This window comes from Orbicella franksi, chromosome 10, assembly GCF_964199315.1.
Source record: "Orbicella franksi chromosome 10, jaOrbFran1.1, whole genome shotgun sequence".
Taxonomy (NCBI): domain Eukaryota; kingdom Metazoa; phylum Cnidaria; class Anthozoa; order Scleractinia; family Merulinidae; genus Orbicella; species Orbicella franksi.
This window is the reverse complement of record NC_138154.1, coordinates 11549161-11566952: the sequence shown is the minus strand read 5'-3', so window position 1 is coordinate 11566952 and position 17792 is coordinate 11549161. Positions and strand designations below refer to the sequence as shown.

Sequence of the window (17792 nt, the reverse complement as noted above, 5' to 3'; positions counted from 1 at the left end):
GCACCTTTTGCAAACTTTTCTGTGCATGGCAACGCTCGTATCCTTTGCATACCTGGCAGCAATTGTATATTTTTCTAACTCCTCAGTTTCTCATTCGTTTAGTGAATAACCTAGGGAAAACTAACAAAAAAACGAGTTCAAATTCAACTGCAGGCTCTGAAGTCAGATCATTGAACGTAAATAAAAAAGCTAAGGAATACGCTATTTTCAGAAGTCGCTATTACCTAAAGTCTATTTAAATGAACCAAAGATTCAATTTATAAGCTGTTGATGTCTTTTGGTTTAATTTGGTGATCAAAACTGTTAAGAACCATGGTTTCATTTAGTAGCCTTATTTTCATGCGATGAAGATCGTCGAGAATTGAAATGCCATGCCTTCTCCTCCCGGATCATTGACACACGTGACACCCAGTCATTCAAGGTAATTTATAAGCTGTTGATGTATGTTGGCTTAATTTAGTGGTCAAAACAGTTGAGAACCATTGTTTTATTCATCAGCCTCGTTTTTTTGCCAATGAAGATTGTCGAGAATTGAAATCTCTGCCTTCTCCCCCCGGATCATTGGCACACGTGGCACCCAGGCTAAATTTGTTTCTTACACCAACAAGATTCTTTTTCCAAATTTCTCACTTTCTTCCACTCTGTAAACATCACGTCTTAAAATCATCCTAAGCCACCTCACTATTAGAAAGATCCTTCGGATTGAATTTGAAATTGCAGCTGTGTGTGCGCGCTCATCATTTTTCAATTATTTCAAGAAATCTAACGTCAAGAAACCGTTAATGTCTTTCTTTTAGTCTTCTTAATAATTTAATTATCCGTTTACATCAGGATCGCATAACCCAGAGAATTCTCGTACGCTGTTGGTTACCTAGGCGAGGCATTCAGCGTACAATTGCAACTGCGACTCTTGAAAGTGAGGCGCGTTGAATATTGCAACATTTACACAGACGTAAATAAAACAGGGTTTTCGTTCATTTAATTTAACTCTCATCCTATCAAGTGGGGTCCAAAGAGATCCCAGGTAATAATAAACATTCACAATAGCTCACATGGTTAAACATAATTTTCGAGATTTTAAGAATTTGTCTCCATCTGTTAGGTGACTTAAATGCAAATGTTACTTCTAGATTGCAGAGGACTACGTTAACTTGACGCTCATTTGCCTATTGGGGTCTAAAATGCCCCCAGGGAAGCACAAGGAAAATTCAAGTGTACTACTTGAACTACTGGACAATTGAATTGCCTAAGTATGTTTGTCCAATTGACAAGTAAACACTTTCCTTAAATTTCAAGGAGCTATGTTAATATTTGTATAACCAAATGGAAGTATAATTTACATTAGTTTTCTAAAAGTTATTATTGAGTGAGATTTAAAGGAAATTATTGAGGTGTATGTTGTGAGGGAAAAAGTTAATAATTGGGTTATTAATACACCAACGTGATATGTTATTTGTTAAATTAACAATAAAAACAAATTGAAACAGAAAAAAATTTTAAAGGTGATATTCCGGTGTTGTTTTTAGCACATTTTGTTACGGGGTCCGACTAAACCCCAGTTGGTGTGATATGTATGTAAAATATGTTGTGGGATGAGGCTTTAAAAGAAAGGTATGCGATTCAAGGAAAATTCGTAACCTGACTCATGAATTCCACCTGCGACATCGCCGGGTTTTTCGCATGAAATCTAACGAGGAATTCCCTCGTCGTATAATGAATTTTCCTTTAGAATTTAAGAGGGTGACTTGTGTTTTATCTTCATGCTAAACGTTGTAGCACAAAGCTGTGTTTCCTGAGCCACTTCCCTGAGCGAGAAGAATCGTCTAATAGTACGCTTATGGCCTTTTCCATCGCCTGATCGATCTGCTCTCACAAGACCGTACCACGTGATCATTTTTGGCCAATGAGGTCAACGGAAACTTTAATTTTAAACTATAATAACAATTAGTAGGCTTTCTTACATCAAAATCTTTCGATGTGGATCGCAGGCAAAGGCCTGTGATCCAATAGTCTTGATAGGGTTATCTGAAAGCAATCTAGAAAATACATAAAAATGACATTTTAGAATTATGAAATTATAATCAAATCAGACTAACCTGAACAAAAATGACAGGAAAAAAAAAAAAGAAAGAAAGAAAAATACGTCCATAACCAAGAGACGATAACCTATACCATATCATTCTCTGTTGCCATAACTCACTAAGTTTGCTTACTAGTCAGGATGCTTTTGGCAGACGGCACTCCGGCACTCCGCGCAACAGAGATATGTTACTAACCTTATCTTCTTGGTCCATATTGTCAAGTTTACGGATCCTCGATTTTTCTATTGTATTTTTGGCCCAAGCTTGGTCCAAAAGCCGAGGGGGTTAACACTCGGTCAGCAACTTACAGTGTAGAAAACGTTCGATTGTTACTAGGAAACTATCCCCATGGATATCGCCGTGCTGAAGTCGGATACTTAGAAGTTTATCCTTCAAATAAACTTCTTTTAATCTTTTAGCGAGACAATTTTTAGAAATGGATCCTTCAATCTACATCCGTAACTCTAACTAGGTTAGCAATACTGACATAAGTCGCACTATTTTATATTTACTACCCAGCCCCCAAAACGTTGAGGCTATCGTTCTTTTCCTGACTTAATCTCTCGTACGATGTTAATATTGTAAGCAATGTTGTTGCTGTAGGTAATGTTAGTATTGTAAGCAAGGTTATCATTTAAACTAACTTCATCGTACTCCGTATGAAAAAAACAAGGAGAAAAAAAAAAGAAGAAAAATTATCGAAAATCACTCGAAAACAGCCGGTGAAAGAATGTTGATGGTAATCCAAAGATAATGCAAAATTTTATCTTCAGGATATTTCAGAAGATGTTCCTATAACTTTTCTTGTTCTCTTTGTTCCAGAAGACACTAAAAATCAAGCGATTACCTACAGTATGCAAAGTCTCCGCAATTTATAATGTATATTTTGTTAATTCAGTTGAGCATGATTCAATTTTTACGTACAGTATCTTCAGATTTGTCAGGGTCTTGAATGCCTGATCAGGGATTTCCTGGAGACGATTCTCACTGAGTAATCTAATAAAATTGAAATCCAGACATTTCATTATCAATTTCAAATTGATTCCACAGCTATATTGCAGCACTCAGTATGGGATTTACAAAAATATTTGCGATACTTGAGTAGTAATCACTGCCACACAGAAAGCATGTTATGATATATCAACTGGGCTGGTAGCTATAGCAATTAAATAGAAAAAAAAAAAACTGTTGAGGCATAAAGGTCTTGTCGAATTTAGAGGGGCTAGGACAGCACAGAATGACAGAATGATTTCACTATAGATTTTAAAGCTTTTATTTAGTTTTGAAGGCTAGGCGGTGAATATTACTTGAGGCTACAGAAAGTTGCATTAAGTTATTCATCGAGATCACAAAATTATATCACTGTCCAAGACGCAATGTGTCTCTGATGGGCGACTGAAACTTCTACCTACAGTGTCCATAATGGAGGTGGTGCTTTGAATGTTTTGAATTTGCATACTTACAAATATTCAAGGTTTTCAAGGTTGGAAAATGTTTCATTTGATATGGTGCTTATAAGGTTGCTGTGCAGAAACCTGAGAAAAGTTACGTAAAAAGTATGTCAGTAGGTTTAATCCTCGAGAGTTGCAAGCAAACTCGTACCTCCACCGTGGGGAAGGAAGGGGTGGGAGGGAGGGGGGCGGGAGGGAGGGAGAGAGTTGGGTGGCAGGGATGAAGCCCAGCCATGGGTTTCGTTTTAATAAGACATATCAAGGTTATTATGTCTTTTTTAGCTGTGACGTCATATAACATAACAAAGTGTCTTGAAGTCCACTGGATCGTTTTTATTGGATCCGAAATCTTGGATTTCTTCATTTTCTCACAAACTTAGAAAACAACGTAACTCGATGAAAACTTCATCCAGTAAAAAGGTGCTTATTCTGCAATGTTGCTTTATCAAACTGGAAAAAAAAAGGGCTAGATGAAAAATGCAGGGCCAGGGTACGGGGTCCCGGAGTCTGTATAAAACACATGAGTGGAAAACATGGAGTTTAAGTGGAAAACGCGGAGTACCATTTGCTTTCGCCAAAATATGAACTTTCCTCCCTAAAATGCGAATTCGCAATTTTGTTAGTTTAAATTGCAATAAAAATCAATTCAGCATCTCGGCGTGAAACGCGTTTCTCGATAAAAAAACGAAAATGAAACATTTCGTGCGAAAAAAAGACATCCAAGAGCCAACGTGTCCTACCTTGGTTTTCTTTTAAGGCGTCTATTTTTTTTTTTTTTTTTTATCACTGAGTAACTGGCAGGTATTTTTCAAACGCTTTGAAAAAGGTCGTCATGTAATGTCACACCTGAATAAACGTATGACACAATAAACTTGCATTGCATTACATTGCATTGTATTGTGTATAATGTTATAATAAAGATTGTTTTGCTTAGTATCTTTAACCATGAGGAAGTCTCTCCATACAAGTGCTAAGAGCTTCACTTCCGACTGCAGAACTGAGCGTTTGAAGCGCGCGACTAATATACACAACAGCTACATGAAATACGACAAAAGTAATTGGAGTCCGATCATTTATTAAACGACTGTGGTATATCGCTAGTGAGGTCCCAGTCGGTAGTTGATGCAAGGGAATAACATTTTGACTTCACTAGAGCTACATTTTTACCCAGGCAGTGAGGCCTGGATTTAAATTTCGGCTCCGTTTTTTTTTTTTTTTTCCACGTTCAGTCACAAATCGCCGTCTGGTCTCTAAAGCGCATGGGCCACCTGTGCATGCGTACAGCACATGGAAGTTACAGAGGTTGTCGTCGAGAAAAGTTAGCACGGATTCCATGATTTCTAGGGCGATGAAATCACATACAAACCAGCACACCGTTCCAGGTAGACCAACACTAAAGGACGTTAAGCGTTTTCGGAAAGGGTCGCTGCAAGTTGTACGAGAGATCAATTTACGAGCGAACATTTTGAGTGAATCATGAATCATGTTATACCAAAGGAGCCATCAACCGGGGCTATCAACTCTTCAACTTAATAAAAAGCATCTTCAGAAGCGTCTTCGTATTTTTAGATCGTGAACCGAGCAGAATCCCAACAAGAGCTCAAGAAAGTCTGAGCAACAAGAGCAGAAAGGTTAGAGAATTTGTTTACGAATTCATCTGTTCGAGTACACCTAAGTAACACCGCTCTGAGAAACTTCGTAAAGTATAAATAAAGATAAAATCTCGAACTAAACGATATTCTCTCGTTATTAGCTTGTAACAGAGTTATGTGTCTTAACAAGAGTGAAACTCATGCAGCGAATTATTGTACATTTAAGCTGAAAGAAACTAATGTATGTTGACCCCGGCAAAACAATTCTTGGCTTGCACTGTCACGCAATCCTGACGCAATTAAAAAATTTATTCGAAAACCATTTGGTGGATAAAATCAAGAAATTGTGATGTTTATAGGAGATTAATAAAGATGACACTCCTCGAATTTTTAAGTCTGTACGTTTTCCCAAGCTTAGATATTCGTCGAAATATTTTGCACAAATTTAGACAGACCAGTATGGAACCGCGGTACGCCTACAAATTTGCGGCCGGAAAATATTGTAAACATGCATCTGGAACTTACTTTGGCTATCTAGGCGACTTATTATCTGTACTGAACAAACAGGCATTTACATAAGCACTTTTCCTAATACTTTATCTTCTAAATGGGCTAAAACTCACGAGATAAGTATATGATTTCGACAACCGTGTTCGTAAGTCTATGTCACGCATCGCCATAACTATGAAATTCAAAATGTCTCGTTTGCTTGAGAAACGCAAATAACAACGACAAAGGCTAAGGAAAATAGACTGAAACGTTTAAAGGTTGATATAAAGACCTTGACTCATTTCACACCCTAAAGACTTGCAAACGAGTAATAAGCTATTAATCGATTCCAAGAAATGCAATCAAAAGCAGAATAGCTTAAGCACATAAATTCGATTGAATTTCGTACAACTTTAAATGCAGAACATTTAGCTCAATTGCAATACAGCTATTGCTTCTCAGTATAACGACTGCCTGGGTACACGCTGCAAAGCATCTAGTTTTTGTAAACTCATGTATATTGCGACACCAAAAACGATATCTATAGAGTGGAGATTATTCGCGGTGAAATTAATGCGAGCAACTACTGTACTGTGTCGACTTCTGTTCTATTTTAAAGAACACCAGAATTTATTTTGGAACTGGCATTGTAAGAAGGTTACTGTATTTTCTCGATTAATAACCCTTCAAACTCCCCTAGCTTTTGTTTCAAATTTGGCATGGCCTGTCCAGGCATATTTTATTTCTACATTTGTAATTAGGTAAGCTCGATCGACGTTCATTCCTTATATTCTATGGTAATTTTTGTAGCCATTTCTTGAGGACCTACTTACAAGGTAACCGGCGTTTAATCGAGCAAATACGGCAACTGTGGTAACTTGATATACACATTTGTCATGGCATAAAAATTTATAGCGCTCACTGTTCGAACAACTATTTTTTGAATTTTTTTCAAACAAATATAATTGAATGTATGTAATTAAATTTCCTTAGTTTATATTTTCTTTACAGAATACCGTGCAGAGGTGCGTTATGTCACTTTGTGCTTTTATTATTAGACCCTATGTTATCCACACGCAAGTTGCCGCTAAAAAATGAAATAAACGCCCCAAAAGAAAACCAATGCACGACACGTTGGCTCTTGAATGGTTTTCTTTCTCAAAAAACGTTTAATTTGCTTTTTTGATCGTGAAACGCGTTTCACCTCGAGATGCTGAATTGATTTTCACTGCAATTTAAACTAACAAAATGTCGACTTCTCATCTTAGGGAGGAAAATTCATATTTTGGCGGAAAAAAAAATGTACCCCGTGTTTGCCACTTAGACCCCACGTTTTCCACTGGGACCCCGTGTTTAACATCAGCTCCGTGTTTTCCACTCCCCGTGTTTTCTACAGACCCCGGGACCCCGTATCCCGTATCCCGTCTCCACATTTTTCATCTAGCCGAAAAAGAGGACAGATTTAACCTAACCCTACTGAAACTTCCGAAATCACAAAGTACATCTCAGATACATCCACTGATCCCTTCCACCTTTGCACGTCGGGGGGGGGGGGGGGGGTTAACTTTAACTACTAAACTACTAAACATTAAGTACTAAAAAGCAATCACTTTAAAAAGAATACAAAAATCAAAATCACAGACAAAAGGGAATAGAAATCAAAATCTGAGACTGCTAGGTTCTAAATGTTTTGTGTAGCAAGGTTAAAGTTTTTTTCATTTCAACCTACAGGTAATAAAGCCGCGAGAAGCTGGAAAATACTCCTGTAGGTAGATATTGAATCTCATTTGACGCCAAATCCCTGCGAAAAAAAAAAAATATATATATATATATATATAAATAAATAAATAAGTAAATAAACAAAATAAACAAAGTTCCTTTTTTATAATGCAAAGGTCGAAAATTTTATTTTCCTTTAAGCATTTAACCGTTTGTAAATTGCCCGAACAATGTAAGATCATGGTGTTAGGACTGGACTGACTAAACAACAACTACATCAAGCACTTAGGAGCTCACGTGAGCTGTACACGTGGGTGTACATCTCTTCTCTCTTGAACTTGCAAACTACAGTATATTCAAAACCGTTACGTAACGCATAATCACAATTCTACTAAAACAAACGACTAAGCGATTGCTGGTGGACAACTTCACCGAACAGGAACTAACATATGAGGTCACGTAACATTAGCTCGTGAGCGAGTGCCTGTCTCCTTTCGCGACCGTGCAAACTACTGATATAAACACTTAAATGTTGTTTCGAGCACAGAATGCAAAACTTCAATAGTCATTTGATATGGTCTATGACCAATGAAGGGGGTAGACTTTTCCCCTTCCCCGGGAAAGAAGCAAAGAATTTTAGCAGCCTGTGTGTAAAATATCGACCAAACGGCTCTGTCTCTACGTGAATTAATTTTTCTAGTCTCAAGCTGAGTAGTCTCTTGTTACTTTGCATTTATCGTTCAGTTTCTAATCCTATGTAATGAAACAGATATCCTAAAAGTGACCTCAAACTCCGAAGGGCCACACAGAGCACGGTTGACAGTTTTTAAATTCCTGTCATTGCCAGAGGTAAATTGAATGCAAAAACCTCACACTAAGCCAATGAGAAGCAGGTTAGTTTGTCTGTCAACAAATGAAACGAGGGAAGGAAATCGATACTCCTTGACCAATAGCCATTCAGTTGATTTGCCCTCTGTGTAAAAAAGACCCTATAATAAATGTATGGTAAAAAACAAACGTTTTGGACCAAGAACCATCAAAGCAATCCTACTCCCCGTTCATGCATGACGTGCATTAACACCCTTATAATATACTTACAACAAGTACAAATGGTGTTGTTTGGGAAATGCTCCTGTGGGGAGATGTTGAATTTTATTTGAGCCGAGATACCTGCAATCATATAAAATATATCATGTAGTTTATCCAAAGCTAATTAAAACAATTGCGGTTAGAGTATTTTACCGCTGAAGTTCGTAATCGCGAACCAAATCACATTTGGTCAATTGCAATATGAACTGACCGGAGATGAGCCTCCATCATTTTCCTTCCTTGGCTGTATTGAAACCTTTTGTATTTTCAAAGCTTCGCTGATGAATTACATTCACACCGTGTTAAAGCACGACTTTTATTAGACAGGATGAAAATAAAAAGAGCTGATTTTCCATAAAGGTCTTATTCGTAAGATGACTTTAAACGTCGCTTCCGGTTCGGAAATCTCAGGGCGGTCTGAGAATAGCCAACTCTGTGACGCATATTTTGCAAACGCGGACAGGACAAGAGGTTTAACAGCATCCACGAAAACATCCGAGCAACACCCGTGGTAACATTATCCGGCGAAGAACTGGGTACTATGTTTAAAAATAACTTGAGAGGGATTACCTTGAAGCTAAGGTCTATGAGGGAGATAAACTCCCCTACCATTCATCTAAGGCCTATAAGCGAGATAAACTCCCCTACCATTCATCTAAGGTCTATAAGGGAGATAAACTCCCCTACCATTCATCTAAGGTCTGCAAGGGAGATAAACTCCCCCACCATTCATCTAAGGTCTATAAGGGAGATAAACTCCCCCTACCATTCATCTAAGGTCTATAAGAGAGATAAACTCCCCTACCATTCATCTAAGGTCTACAAGGGAGATAAACTCCCCTACCATTCATCTAAGGTCTGTAGGGGAGATAAACTCCCCCACCATTCATCTAAGGTCTATAAGGGAGATCAATTTCTCTACCATTTATCTCTCTTGACGAATTTTAATTATGACAGTCCTTGTCAAAGCCTGCGGAAAATACTAATTTGTAATAACTAAAACACACGTACACATTAACAAGGAACCTATAGTCTTATTTAGCTGTGGCTTGTGTTTGGCAAAGGAAGAGAGAGGGAATACAGTGTTCGTCGACACAAGCATGCGCACTGTGGTGAAGATAGCATGCTTTGTAAAGAAAAAGAAATGAAAAACAAAGGTTGTTTGTTAGCTTGTTAGCTAGTAGTGACCAAGTATCAATACTGACGTCAAGTTTTGACAAAACTTAAATAATGTGGGATCTGCGACTTGGATCGATATCCGCCATCTTCAATTTCAATTCTTGTCTTAGTATACTACGAAATGGTCTCAGCACTGTAAATGATCCATTGGAATGGTCAAATGAAAAAATGAAATAGATCCCAAATTTGGGTAGAACAACCTGTCAAAACGCTACCATGGAAAAATGCACGTCAAAATATCATGTTCAACATCAATTTCCGTGAACAAAGGCATGTCGCAAAATTGCTCTCATATATATTTTAGATCAGGCAACCTGGTAATTGGTTCCCTTTGCTTAAAACTTATAAACGTTATAAAAGTTATCAAGGACTGAATACACCAGCATAGGACTGTAGAAAATGAATTGATCATTTATTTTGGCGAGTACAATTAAAACAGTTTCCATGTAATTTTCCTCAGTCTCGTGCCCTTCAGCATATTTACTGCCTAATCGCATTTTGAACTGCTTACACAATGCAAGTGTAACAATTTCTCTTTCTCCCTCAGTTTCAGTCGCGTGTCTACAACACGATATAGGAAAAAGGAACTGTTTCCCTATTTCATAGACGAAGGAAGTAATAAAACTAAAAGAGTAATCTCACTGTTATGAATTTTCTACCCTTGGGTTGACCTCCTTACAATGTCCGTATCGAGAAAAACTTTGCCGGATTGGAGGTATTGACTACGGCCACAGGCCGAAGGCTGAGGACAAAGTTTTGTTTTGAATTTACTAATCAAAATCGGCGAAGAAGGTTTTTTTTTCTCTCTCTCTCTCTCTCTCTCTCTCTCTCTCTCTCTCTCTCTCTCTCTCTCTTTAGAAACATAAGTAGGTATTTGCTGCTTATTTTCTATTTACGTTTTTAATGCCTTAAATTAAATAAAAAAGCGATTTAATAGGTATTGTCCTTAACAATAACACTTTATTCTTTGACCGTTGTAGAAAGATACCAAATTTTAAGGAATAAAACATTTCTATCACGTTTCTTATACCACCTACGTAGCAATTACCTACTCTTTGATACACTGACCTAAATTTTAAAATAAAATCCAGCTTTTGGCCAAATCCGAAGGTCAATTAGATAAGGATAATTCCCTTTAAACCCCCATCAATCTGAAATATTTTTGGTCCTTTGCCAAGCTTAGTTTGAATAATATCCTGTTGTTAGCTTACAAGTAAACTCGACCTTAATCTGAACAGGTTTTTTAGAAGGTAGCCGGACCTTTTTTGCCTTTTAAAACCCTTCCCTTGTTTTTTTTTTTTACGACGTTTTTTCTGCAGAGAATGTGGGCGCTTTGAATAAAGAATTGCCTCCATCTTGTTTGACCTCAAATTTGTATGTTGAAACAAATTTATTTCAAAAAATGTAATTTCGTTGCAAATACGCATTTCTGTAGCAAATACCACTTTCATGTTTCGCTGAAGAAATAGCACGTTTTATTTTAAATACGAAAAACGGACAAAAAGTCTAACTTGAGAATATGAGAAGCGCAATATACTTCTTTCCAAATCAGGCATCTTGGTCTATATTAAATTAAACAAACAATTAATTTTTCTGTTTTTGTGTGTTTTGAAGGGTTTTTGTGGAAAAAATCCATTTTTTTTTTAATCTCTCAGGGTTTTGTGCTAAGATACATCGCCTCGGAAAATTTGCAAAGGATTCAATTGCCCTGGCATGTTATTGCACATTCTGGACCTTTTTAATTCAAAGAAATAAGTCCGGAGGAAGTAAATACTCACTTACGTAAGAAATACGCACTAAGGATGACCGTCGAAGTTTGGACTTTTTACACGGCACAAGAGCAACTATTAGAATAAGCATGACGGAAGTTAGAACGCCCTCAACACACGCATAAGCACGTTGGCATGCGCAGATTTGATAATTGCCTTTTTCCGGTTCCATACCTTCTCGATACAGTAAAACAAGAAGGCGGACTTTCGCTCATGCTAATGCGCGCGATCACAGCAGCAAATTCTCACTTGACATAAGCATAAGCGCAAGCACAAGAAGCACAAGAACGTTTGTTCTTCTTGTGCTTACTCTTTTGCTTGTGTTGTGTGCGTCTTTACTGCCACGTGCTTGCACTAATGCTTGTGTTGTGGACGCCCCTGTTACTGTTATGCTTATGCTTGTGCTTATGTTGTAGTGAAACCGGCTTTAACGTCCACTGTTTCGTTCCAAAACTAGACTTTTTCAGTTGGTCGAAGAAAACAAGAGGGAAAGTTGATCATAGTGATTTGATCAGAACTAACAATTTATAATCACAATACTGAGTCATATAAGTCTGCATTATGTGGGGATAACGACGGTGAAGTTTTTAATTTAAGGGAACACAAGATTCAATGAGCAGTCAGCTCTGCATGCACTTAAGAAGTGCAAAACAACGTGAAATAAAATTCTAAGTGCTACTTTGCAGAGTAGCTTTATCAGCTTTTAATATCACCGAGCATATCCAACCATCACAACAGGCAAATACCAAACTGCAACACTGGCAACTCTGGGTCCTTAATACGCATGTGAGTGTGTACTAAGTTGAAGATAATTCACTGATTCGCCGGATTCAAAAACAGTCATAGGCTCAACGAGCCCTTGATTCTGTTTGAAAATACCCGCTGTCCTTATATTTTCTGTACTGTTCAACTACGGTTAATGTTTCTGGAGTCACTGATCTCCATTTCAAACAGTGACACTTAAACGAGAGAACATCTCTACGTTGTACTAGAGCGCTTTTTAACTAAAATTAGTGACGAATGTTACGCTGCAAAATGTAACAACTAACGCAAAATGTAACATTAACGAGAAATGTAATAACTTTTGACGCAAAATGTAACAATTTGTTTGACGCGAATTGCAACAACTTTTCAACGCAAAATGTGACAACTTGTTTAACACGAATTGTAACAACGCAAAATGTAACAACTCTTTCGATATATTATTACTAGTAGAGCTTACGTGACATCTCTAATCACTGTGTAAGAGTGGCTAAACTTGGCTACAACAACCCTTAGCATAGCTTTAGCCAATATTATCCTTTGATGGTCTAAACCTTATGAAGTATTTTTTTTTTCGGATTCTAAATTAATAAACCGCTGTTCATGTTGCTATCGATAGTAATAGAGGTAAAGCAGGCAAGAGGAGCGAAGGGTCATTATATTCCCAAGTTCTTAGAATTGTGAGACGACAAGTTACGGAGAAGCGATTGTCAGATTAGGTGGATATGGCGGAAATGTAGTGTCCTCCTTGCCACTGTTAAACGCTACATACACACAGGAGGAGTTTCGAAAGCTTTATCTCTGGTACCTGAAGAATGGTTATTTAAACAACTTCTACCACTTACTTTCCCTTGCTTTTACTTACAGTATAAATTTGCTTTCCCCATCATTAAACAAAACTCAAAAATTAAATTGAATTAGCAATTTAACAAGAGTAAGAGAGTTGTTCTACCGCTCTATACATTCTATGCACTAAAATATTTTAAGTCGAGTAAAAACGTTGACCTTCCGAAACCAAATGATTTTATCCAATAAAGTCAACTCTTTCCTGACGATCACTTCCCTTAACCTACCAGCTCCTGTAAGTGATCACTTTTTTGTGATAAGGTAGTGGACAAGCAGTTTTCTAAAGTCGGGTGACTTCTGACGCCTCCAACTGTGACTGTCAGGTAGTAGTATATTATTCGTGCCTTCGTACATGTTTTGTATTTGCTGTTGTTTGTTTAGCGTTAGCAGATATAAAGTTCATGTCTGTCCGTAGAGCACGGACGGAGAGACACGGACCTGGTATAATTAACACGTTCTTTTAAAATTTTGAACTGGTCATATAACAGGTTGGTTTGTATAATTTGACTGACAGGGGTTGCTAAGCTTGAGAAGAACGATGATACATTATCTGAATTTCGTCCTTTATACATTAAGAGCAGAGTTGTTACATTTTGCGTTGTTACATTTCGTGTTGAAGAGGTTATCATATTTTGAGTTAAAAAGTTGTTGTAATTCGCGTCAAAGAAATTGTTACATTTTGTGTCAAAAGTTGTTACAATTCGAGCTAATATTACATTATGGGTCAAAAGTTGTTACATCTCGCGTTATTACATTTTGCGTTAGTTGTTTTATTTTTACGGCGTAACACCGCCATCATTAATTCAACGATTAAACCATCCAATGATTAATGTCAATCAAATGAAATCTCCCGATAAGAATACTTATCTCCAACGCTTAAATGTTTATTATACCGTCCCTAGTTTTCTTTTCGACAAAAATGTCAAAGCTAACAAATGAACGGAACGCAATAATATAAGTATAATTTACATTTATAATTAACATAACAAGAACTCAACGATGAACGGCGAACATTTTTTTGAAATGTTCCCTAATTTCCACATACATGGTTCTTAAGATAAGGGATATTTGATAAAGTGCATGGTACCTTAAAGTTCGGGAAAATGCTGTAATATTGCTTTGTATTCGCAATGCTAGTTGACCAATGATCATGTGTGAAACTCAGAAGAAGCAAAGTGTTAATTGCAAACTACATGTTTACAAGATATTGTGTAAAAAAAATACCGACTACTCACAAAAACCTAAACCAACGCGCTTCTCGTAATCCTTACCTAGCCGCTCCAACTAAAACACATGGTCTTTCCAATTTAGTTTCAAGCCCCTTGAACTTAAAAGTAACCTCTGCGTGTTCCCGAATCAAGCCTATGCAGGCCAAAACCATTCTCTCCACAGCTCAGTATCATGCCCGACCAAGGTAAAAATGACCTCTATTTTACTGACTAACAATACAGTAACCTAGACTAATGCGCTTGTCGTAATCTTTACCGAGCCGCTATAACTCGATGGCAAGATCGCTGCAATTTAGTTTCAAGGCCATTTAACTTAAAAATAACCTCTGCGTGTTTCAGAATCATCCATGTTCGTCAAAATCAATGTCTCCGCGGCTCAATATCAAGTCCGTGTAAGTCCAAAACGACCTCTACTTTATTAAGAATACAATAACCTAGACCAACGCGCTTGTCGTAATATAAACCGAGCCTTTACAGGCAATCCTTTCTTTGTCTTAATTTAGTTTCAAGCCCCTAGAACTCAAAAATAACCTCTGCGCTATTCAAAATCAACATTATGTATCTCAAAGTCAGGGTCTCCACAGTTCAGTATCAAGCCCGGCTAAAGTCAAAACGACCCCCTAGACTAGCTATAACGCGCTTGTCGTAATCTTTACCGAGTGGCTCTCACTATTCTGCAAATTAGTTTCAACCCCCTTGAATTTGAAAATAACCTCAGTCTCCGTGTTTTAGATTCTAGCTTATTCAGGTCTAAATGAATGTCTCCGCAGCTGCCCGTCTGACTCCAAAACAACCTCTATTTTGTTCACTAAGAATGCAATTACCTACACCAGCACGCTTGTAATCTTTACTGAGCCGCTCTAATAGAAAGGCAAGGGCCTTGCAATTTAGTTTCAAGCCCATTGAACTCAAAAATACCATCTGCGTTATTCAGAATTGAGCCTATGTAAGTCAAAATCAATGTCTCCATAGCTCAGTATCAAGCCGGTGTAAAGTAAACACGACCCATCCTGACTTTACTGACTAAGAAAACAATAACCTTGACCAACGCGCTTCTCGTAATCTTCTCGTAATCTTCTTTCATACAGTAACCTAGAGTAATGCGCTTGTCGTAATCTTTACCGAGCCGCTCTAACTCGATGGCAAGATCTCTGCAATTTAGTTGCAAGGCCATTTAACTTAAAAATAACCTCTGCGTGTTTCAGAATCAAGCCTATGTAGGTCCGGTCATAATCATTGTCTTGGCAGCTCAATTTCAAGTCCGTGTTAGGCCAAAACGACTCCTATTCTTCTGATTAAGAATACGATAACCAGTACGTAGATCAACGCGCTTGTCGTAATCTTTCCCGAACTGCTCTAACTGAAAGGCAAAGTCTTTGCAAATTAGTTTCAAGCCCCTGGAAGTTCAAATAAATTCTTCGTTATTCAGAATTGAGGCTGCAGCAGTATGTGGGTTAAAATCAATGTTTTCTTAAATGGCCATAAGGGCAACAAACCCGAAGTTTCCATTTCACCCCTTTATTGCTTTATCCTTTTCCTCAAAGCATCAGTAAATTTGACACATTCTTGACTGATCACTTGTCAACGAAGTAAGCTACGCAATAAAATACGATAACAGGGAGAAAATGGGCAAAGGTATGAAACTAGATAAGTTAACTTCCTCTCTCCCCTTTCGAAAGAACCAACACATTTTCCTCCTCAAAAAGCCGTTTATTTCCAGCGATTAAAGACGGAGTTTCCTAATGTAAGTGTAGCAACGAGGAAATAACAGTTACATATTTTTATTCCGAACAAATGTAGAGCAATAGAGCACACCTAACCTTAAACTACTTTGAGCAGCAAATACCTCGGCAATTACGCATGTTTGGTTGAAAATACTTACCCTCCATATTTGTTAGGTAGCAAATACCCACTTTTGGTAACAAATACCCACCCTTCCGTATTTGCGACTGTAGCAAATACCTACCATACGTATTTGCTACCGTATCAAATACCTACCAATATAGCAAATAGCTACCTGGTAAGTAATTGCTACCGTAGCAAATACGCAGTTAGCGTGGCAAATACTCACGCCTTTTTAACTTCCAAAACTAACGGCCAAGGGTTTTAAAATCGAAAAAAATAAGGTAAATCTTTTGTCTTTACAGAAACCGGGGCCACGAGACAATGAAAGCTAATCAGGTACGCGGCAGAACTGAAACAATAGATACCAATATTTTCAAATCCAGCCAATCAAATGTCCCATTCAAAGCAATGAAATCTTAACTTATTCACCGCGATGCTTAAGCAGCTACGGTGTCTGTTAATAAATTGTCAAGCTCAAGCCCTTAGTACTTTCGCGTTAGGAAATATTGTGTTACTTTATTTTAGATTTTACATTAACAAGCGTGGTAAACTCATTAGGTTGACTGTTTTCCACTGTGAACGTACGGCCACACAAAATATCATTTTACGGTTGTCGTCTAAAATCGTAGACTATCATATGGGTCTCTCCCACAAGGACTGGGAACTACCAAATTAACGAGTTTGATTGGCTGAAATCGATATCAGAGAGCGGTCTAGATTTTCTCATATAGACCGACATCTAGACCGATAATGTTTTGCAGTGAAAAAGTTGCAATCTAAAATGCAAAATCATCGTCTATATTTTCTTCTTAAATTATTTATTTATGGAAGCGCCAAAAGGCCTGATGAGAAAAACAAGGTAAAGACGACAAGAAAACTTTGGCAGAATTTTAAAATTCAGCTCATCGCCGTTCACAAGCAAAATGCCAGTTAGCACAAACCAGTTTTGACGTGTTTCTACAGAATCAATTCCTCGTCTGTTGTCTGTGTTTCTATTTTTATTCAGCTTTCGCTTATCCACTAAGCAGTTCACGGAAAACAATCGCGTTGACCGTCTCAACAGCTGTACATTTCGGAGTTTGAGCTCCCTTTCTGGGTTATCAGTGTATTGAAATAACATCTTAATGGAGAATTCAAACGAGTTTTTTTTTTTCCTCGTAGTACTATCAAAGCCTCAGCGTGCAAAATCACTTAGGCAAAAACAAACGGCAATAGCGCCATGCATAGGAACCTCACCTGATGAAAAAAATCGAAGATATTTCGAAAAAACAATTTAGGTTACAAGTACTTTTCATTTCTCCTACTTGAAGTCTGCTTTCCGCTCCTTTCAGTTACATCGTAAATAATACCTTTCCAATTCGTTCGTATTTACGAACCTGTACACATACGAAACTGCTTAGAGACCTTTTGAAGGGTTTCTTTTTAACGGTTAAATTGACAATTTAAGCGACTCTGTATAAATCACTTTAGCATCCAAACAAACAAGCTGAGATTTCATTGTTTTGTATTTATTCTGACCCCTGGTCTGACAGATGTCACGACCTCAAAATAATAATAAAAGAAAACCCGCTCTCATTTCTGTTTTAAGTGGTGTCCTTAAGGGGTCACCGCATAAAGCACAAGCCGCGCCCGCATTATTCACAAGCGAGTCGGCGTCGGCTCCCCCGGCACAAAGAGGCGGGGGGGGGGGGGCGAAGGGGGGAGGGAGGATCGTCAGTATATACATATTCCCTAATGGTAT

At 37.8% G+C, this 17792-nt stretch overlaps 3 long non-coding RNA genes across 3 annotated transcripts in view; 1 reads left to right on the top strand and 2 right to left on the bottom strand.

Moving 5' to 3' along the window:
• LOC145500501 (uncharacterized) overlaps window positions 1-17792 on the top strand; it is a 192521-nt gene that overhangs the window by 56378 nt on the left and 118351 nt on the right. The gene's annotated exons all lie outside the window — the stretch shown is intronic.
• Window positions 1-17792, bottom strand: part of LOC145500511 (uncharacterized) — a 340504-nt gene that overhangs the window by 212411 nt on the left and 110301 nt on the right. The window lies entirely within an intron of this gene.
• Window positions 15235-16661, bottom strand: LOC145500514 (uncharacterized). The gene is made up of 2 exons (XR_014051106.1): window positions 16201-16661; window positions 15235-16168 (listed from the first exon to the last, which is right to left on the bottom strand). It is a non-coding gene; the product is annotated as an uncharacterized LOC145500514 (long non-coding RNA).